At 34.2% G+C, this 6,510-nt stretch overlaps 1 protein-coding gene and 2 long non-coding RNA genes across 4 annotated transcripts in view; 1 reads left to right on the top strand and 2 right to left on the bottom strand.

Annotated features, from left to right (window-relative positions):
• LOC126583454 (TMV resistance protein N-like) overlaps nucleotides 1-6,510 on the top strand; it is a 46,767-nt gene that overhangs the window by 25,493 nt on the left and 14,764 nt on the right. The window lies entirely within an intron of this gene.
• The window catches only part of LOC126583480 (uncharacterized), a 40,348-nt gene that overhangs the window by 20,398 nt on the left and 13,440 nt on the right, over nucleotides 1-6,510 (bottom strand). The gene's annotated exons all lie outside the window — the stretch shown is intronic.
• LOC126583479 (uncharacterized) lies at nucleotides 3,155-6,443 on the bottom strand. The gene is made up of 2 exons (XR_007609752.1): nucleotides 6,129-6,443; nucleotides 3,155-3,430 (listed from the first exon to the last, which is right to left on the bottom strand). It is a non-coding gene; the product is annotated as an uncharacterized LOC126583479 (long non-coding RNA).

The following is a 6,510-nucleotide window of genomic DNA, read 5'->3' as shown; positions in this document are numbered from 1 at the left end:
TATACTAATTCTAATGGATTTCTATTTGTATGACTAAAAGCTATAATATGGTTTAGTGAGGGCAAACAAACACCTTCTTATAGTTCAGGAGCAATCTAACTGAGTTTAACTAATATGGTTACAATGCATTTTGGAAACACGGCTGAACCACGGCTGAATTGAACTAAACTAATCATCCCGATCAAATCTAATTTATTCAAAACATTTTCACTACCAAAATATCTAATCATGATGAATGAGGCATTTAGTTGAAATAAATCTTGCAGTTGCATGATGAATCTTACTTTTGTATAATTTTGAATTTTAACTGCGAGACATGAATGATTGTTTATCGAGAAAATTGTTGAAGACATTAGGAGACTACTGAAAACCACAAACTTAAAAGAAGCCAAGCACTCAGTTGGAATAGCTTTTCGCGTGCAAGAATTAAGTACTAAATACTTAGATGTTAGAGGTTCACCTGATGTTCAAATAATTGGAATTTAAAGTATGGACGGTATAGGTAAAACAACGATTGCAAGAGCCATATGGAGTATGTTGTTTGATATAGTTAAGGAAAGTGATGATCCAACTCTTCAACAACCCACATCTTCGTAAGGATCATTTAGTTTAGTGTTTAAATTATTGACTCGTTATTTTTTATATTTGTTGTTGTTGTTAGTTCGCCTAATCACCAAATGAATTGTGCAATTCCTTCTTTTGTTTCGTTGGTAATATTTGACTTACAGTTGATTTGCAGCGGGATTCTTGGTATTTCTAAGTATATGGTATGGTTAATTCTTGCATACTGGGATCAAAATATTAGCATGTCTTTTTGTCTTTTAATGAATCCAAAGACGTGTTTAAAATAAGGGAACTTTAACGAAAAGCTCCTGGTACTGTTCACTTTAACGAAAAATCATATTTTTACACTAAAAAGTCAATCCTAGTACTATTAACTTTACCCTTTATTTTGTTCTTATCGTTAAAACTCAAATTTTTCAAGCAATTTTCATTAATTTTCCTTTAAAATAAAGAGCAGTAGATTTGAACTAGGAGACAGACAACTTTTCAGCGTGCCAGAATACAACGTGGTACATCAAGTATCATCATACAAGTGGTTGAATTTTATTTTTTTCAAGTATCCAATCACTTGTGTGATGACACTTGATGTATCGAGTTGTGTTTTCAGCATATTGAAAAATCTCTTATAAGAATCGCGATAAAATATGTCATAATAATTTGACATCGAACTCGTGCAATACCTCTCACATATCTATTTGCCTTAACCTTTGTACTTCAGTCCATTTTCCTCCAACCTGATATCTAAGTCACACATCCTTATTGTCTATGTCATATTTGTCACATTCAAGTTTAAAAAACGCCAAAGTAATGTGTTTTACTTTCTAATAAGACAATGGTAATTCAATTATTGTGATGGGTTTTTGGCCTTAGTGGCTATCAAAAGGGCACTTTCTGGAAGCCCCAATTGTATCATTGTGTTGTATTCGTCTTCTTATCGCCCGTTTACCTTTCTTTTTCTCCGACAACATTTTCTTATCCTTCATAGAATCTATGAAATAAATAAAAGTCACATATCTTCCATTTTTTTGCGGAATTGTTCTTGATTAATTTCGTAGAGCAGTGTGTACGTGTTCTATGTTTATGCTCATCTTGAAAATATTCTCTTTATCAAATCTTAGAATCGATGATATAAATAGACGTTTTATATCGTATATATAGCTAATTTGATTAAAACAATGTGCTTATTATTGCATTGAGTTTTGGCTCAATAATTTAGTTTAAATTAATTAAAAGATTGCTCAAATATATGTGTATTTTCCAACAAGGATTAGTTGAGTTGTAAGGTCTATGTTTGAGTTCCATTGCAAACCATTTTTGATGCGCGATATGTAAAAACAAAAAAAAAAGACTAATACTTCTTGTGTAAGTTCTCAAGGAGACTTATGATATGTCCTAACCTTGATGGATTAGATTTCCTTTCCCCTAAACTTTTACAAATCAAATATATAAATTAGTTATTTAATAGTTACTTAGTATTATGATTTAATAGTATTCCTTTTTAACTTGTAAGTGAGGAAATTTTGTTTAGTGTGTTGTGAACATTGAACATAACTCGATACATTAAGTGTCATAATAAATTATTATTACAACGTGTTTCTGACCAATTGTATTATTACAACGTGTTTCTAGTAAATTGAAAAATATCTCATAAATAAGAAATCTTAAGTTCGATTCTCGTCAAAATGAATTCGAACCAAATTATTATGACTGTCTCATTGTACTTATTCCCTCCACCACTTAATGTACATAATATCATATAATTAAAAAAAAAACTATTTATTTAGTAATTATTTTATTTTATTATAATCTAAACTACCTATCAACGAAATTCTCTTAATCAATTAAAAGAGAGTGAGATGACCAAATTAACTTAAATAAATTAAAAGCTACGTAGAATATAGTAAATTACACACAAAATACTTTTATTTTTTTTTTCTGAAAGTTTTATAACCAAATAACCATATCAGTTACCTTGTAAACTTTTAGTAAAAAAATATTTATTCAGAACTAGTAGTCAAATATATGAACAGTCTCATTCAGCGACGCAAAATCATTTGAATATCATAAAAAAAAAATAGAAATCATTTTACATTTTCTCTTCTTATAAATTTTTACGGTTGCTAGTATAAATAAGGGAAAATGAATTAGAAAGGAAGAAAAACAAAGGAAACACACTATTCTCTGACAGAGACAAGTTTATCTCTGGATCCAGAAGAAAAGACAGTAAGGGTGCGTTTGTTGCGCCGGATTGTCTCGGACTGGACTAGCTGCAGGGACTAAGCTGGACTGGCTTAGACTAGACTAAGCTGGACTAACTTAGTGAAGCGTTTGGTGTAGTGTCGGACTAAGAAGCAGGATAATAAAAACAGTATTGTTCACCAGATTTGTGTTTGCTTAGAGTAGGACTACAAATTTTTGCCATTGTGTAATAGAGTAATGCTACAAATCTCATGATATGGGTTAATTGGAGCATATTTTTGCCATGTATATTATGAATCTTAAAAAAAGAGGACAATTGTTTTGTTTCTATTACCTGCTAATAGAATTGGGGCATACTATAGTTGGGACATACTATTTATAAATAGTTGAGTTTAATTTGCAAATGTAACTTGATTTAAACTCTATCACCCAAAATAAGAAAAAGAATAGTGCCCAATACATGCAACTTCAACAAATACAAGTACATAAGAAGATACTTGTGACAAGTCAATCTTTGCATTGACTCTTAAAACATCATTCACTAAACTTTCATCCAGGATATTTTACAAAATGCCAGTGAACTATAGTATAGCATTCCAAAGTAGATCTCCATAATTTACAAAATCCAGTAGCCTTAGCCTTAGCCTTCCGTTTATGCTCCTCTTCTCTGCAACCAACAATCACATAATATTTCAGCATCAACATCACACAGTACAAAACATTCACAATGTAATATCATGGTTATAAACCAAGTAGATAACCGTAAACCTCTGTTTAACCAAATGTGCAGAATACACACACACACGGACATCAAACAAATGTGCAGAATAGACACACACACACACACGGACATCAAACCAATATGCCACCAAATTAAACAAGGCCTTAATGTGCTAAAGAAAGGGTTAACTTTTCTAAAAGTCCCTTGTTTGTACTCTGCTTGTACGTTAAACATGCAGGCAAAGAGGACAACATAATGAAGCAGATGGAGAGAGAGGCTAAGCAGCTGACATTTCAGCGCAGACCATCTTTGGACTGTGAAAGTTATCAGCCAAGTGCCCCTTGACAGTTCCGTGATGGATAATTAGACATCCAAATTGGAAATAGACTATCAAATGTCACCCTTCTTTTGATTATCTATCAGTAAATGACAAGCATCTGCAATTCAAAAATTATTCACAAATACCAATTGTTCATAAGTTATTGCTAGAAGATCACGCACACCAATTTCAAGTGAAGAGCATAGCAAATCCATCAGTGCCACTGTTTATGCCTTTGTCTAGTATCCATGCATAAAGCATTAAAATTTCAATTCGATTCGATGGTAAGTGGGAGAAATCACATTGACCTAAGTGTAAGTGGAAGGGTGGAAGCAACCAAGGTTAAGCAGTCACATTCAGTCTGGATGAAGTCTGCATGCATATCACTAACAACGTATCTAACATGGACTCTCCCTCCACATCCCCTGTAAGCTGCAAGGAGGTCATTCCAGCAATTCCGAGGTATGTCTAGTATGCAATTGGCCACATCATTTACTTTTAGTTAGAATATGACACTAGAGAATGATACCAAAGCATGACGGTATACTAATACATCCACGTGAAGCATTATACAATACGAAAAATCGTTAAACTCCGCATGACTTTGTTCATACGAAGTCAATCAGGGAAGTCGTAACTTGTAACCACCACTTAGGATGCAATTCTAAAGACAAATCAGAAATCTATTACCAACAGTTACATAGGTCTGTCCAAATGAAGAAACAGTTTGGGGATAAAGCTTTAGATAGGGATAGAAGAACAATAAGAAGAATACGGAAAAATAGATTCGGAAGTTTACAAGGTCAGACATCCAAAAGAAAAAAGGAATCACTTTTCTACATGATATACAGACATCGAACTCTTCGACAAAAAAATAGAGACATCGAACTCAAACAAGCTTCTAAATATGAAACAAACACCGGAAACTACGCACGTGAATTGCTTGCCAAACAACAAAAGGATGCTAAAACACATTATACAGATCTGATCGTAAACCTCTGACTAACTGTAAAACCTCAATTCTAACATCAAGTAATTTCATATCCTTCAAAGGGAAATCCAGCACCTTTTATTTTCACATGACTTTTGTGAATTCCTTAAATCTTATATCATTTATTGTAATCTTCAAATGAAATTACGCCATCAGTGGCCTGGTAAGAATCTGGTTACAACTAAGCATGCATGCATAGATTGTATTGAGATTTATCTAATGTGGCTGGTCAAGCAAGGCCCCAGAATCTCCCCGTTGCTGAACAATATGTTGGCATTAATTTGGAAGAAATCATGTAACCCTATGATTTGTTTTGGTCTTGATATTTGGATTTATGCAGTTAACTTAGTGACATACAAAAAACAAACCTCCTTTTAAGAATAAGGTTAAGGCTGTGTTTTAGACCTTGGTTATATACGAAAAAGCATCCGGACATCTTGAACTCAACTCTTGCAAGTTCCCAAGGTGGATAGATTCATCTAAGATACTCACATCAATCATGGATGATTCATCTAAGATACTCACTTCAATCATCTAGGCATGGCATATTAGTTCCGAAATTATATTCATTAGTTAAACAGCACAAGTTGTATGAACGCAGTCAGTCTGGACATGATTACTGATAGATATTCGATGCTGTCTAACCATAAAGGAAGAGAGAAAGAACAAAGAGTTGTAGAAAGCTGTAAAATGATACTAAACCTGCAAGTTGAATCAGAAAAAGATTCAAACAAATCTAAAAGCCAAAATTATTCACAGGATCACTCTCAAATTAATAAAGAACATGGGAAATGCTAAGGATGTCCAGCAGTTTACATCTTCTCATCTTCTCTTAAAATACTACAGATGGGTTCCTCCACTAACACTATAAAAACAAATTTAAAATTACAATTAAACTTAATATTTTCTCTTTTCCTCTCCCTCTTCGTGTTCCCTCTATCCGATGAAAACCAGAAGCGCAAAGCTTCCTAAAATTCTAGCCATTTTACTCATCACTTCCCAAAAACCACATATACGTTTTAATCCGACAACTATGAATACATATTCAAACTGGGTAAAAGTAGGACAGAAACATACCCAAAAAGTAACAGTGGCGTTCGAAGTTTACAGCAGCAATTTCGTGATGATTATCATCATTTTGGTACTCAAAATGGCATAAAATGTGAAAACCCCAAATTCTAATCTCAATTTGACCCTAAAAATCAAAAACCTAATTTGTTCAAGTGCAGAGGTCTATAATTCAAAATTTCTCAAACTCAAAACACCTAAATCAAATAAAGCCCAGTAATATCACGATCTGCAAAAAAAAATATAATGTCGGATACGAAGTTTACCAGATGAGGGCGAGCAGGATGGAGTTGAGGGCGAGCAAGACGCAGAGATGATGATGAAGAGGACGACGATGAGGAGGACGACGATGAGGGAGCAGGGCAAGGAGGGAGCACGTTGAGGATCGAGGTTGAGCGAGGTTCTCTCTCGCAGGAGCGCAGGAGGTCTTACAAGTCCGAGGGTGATCGGGGTGCTTCGCTTAGAACTCCTAGTGAGGGGTTTAATCCTAGCGAGTCAGACCTAATCCCATTAAACCTAATCCTGGTGCAGACCAAACAAGGGACTGTAGTCTAGTCCAGTCCAGTCCTCCCTAATCCTGTCAAACAAACGGGCCCTAATATTCCACACGCGGAGAAGGCCAATAAATTAATCTCAACTGAACTCACT

Source organism: Malus sylvestris, chromosome 9, assembly GCF_916048215.2.
Source record: "Malus sylvestris chromosome 9, drMalSylv7.2, whole genome shotgun sequence".
In the NCBI taxonomy this organism is placed as follows: Eukaryota; Viridiplantae; Streptophyta; class Magnoliopsida; order Rosales; family Rosaceae; genus Malus; species Malus sylvestris.
The sequence above is the reverse complement of the archived record's forward strand: the minus strand, read 5'-3'. Positions and strand labels throughout refer to the sequence as shown.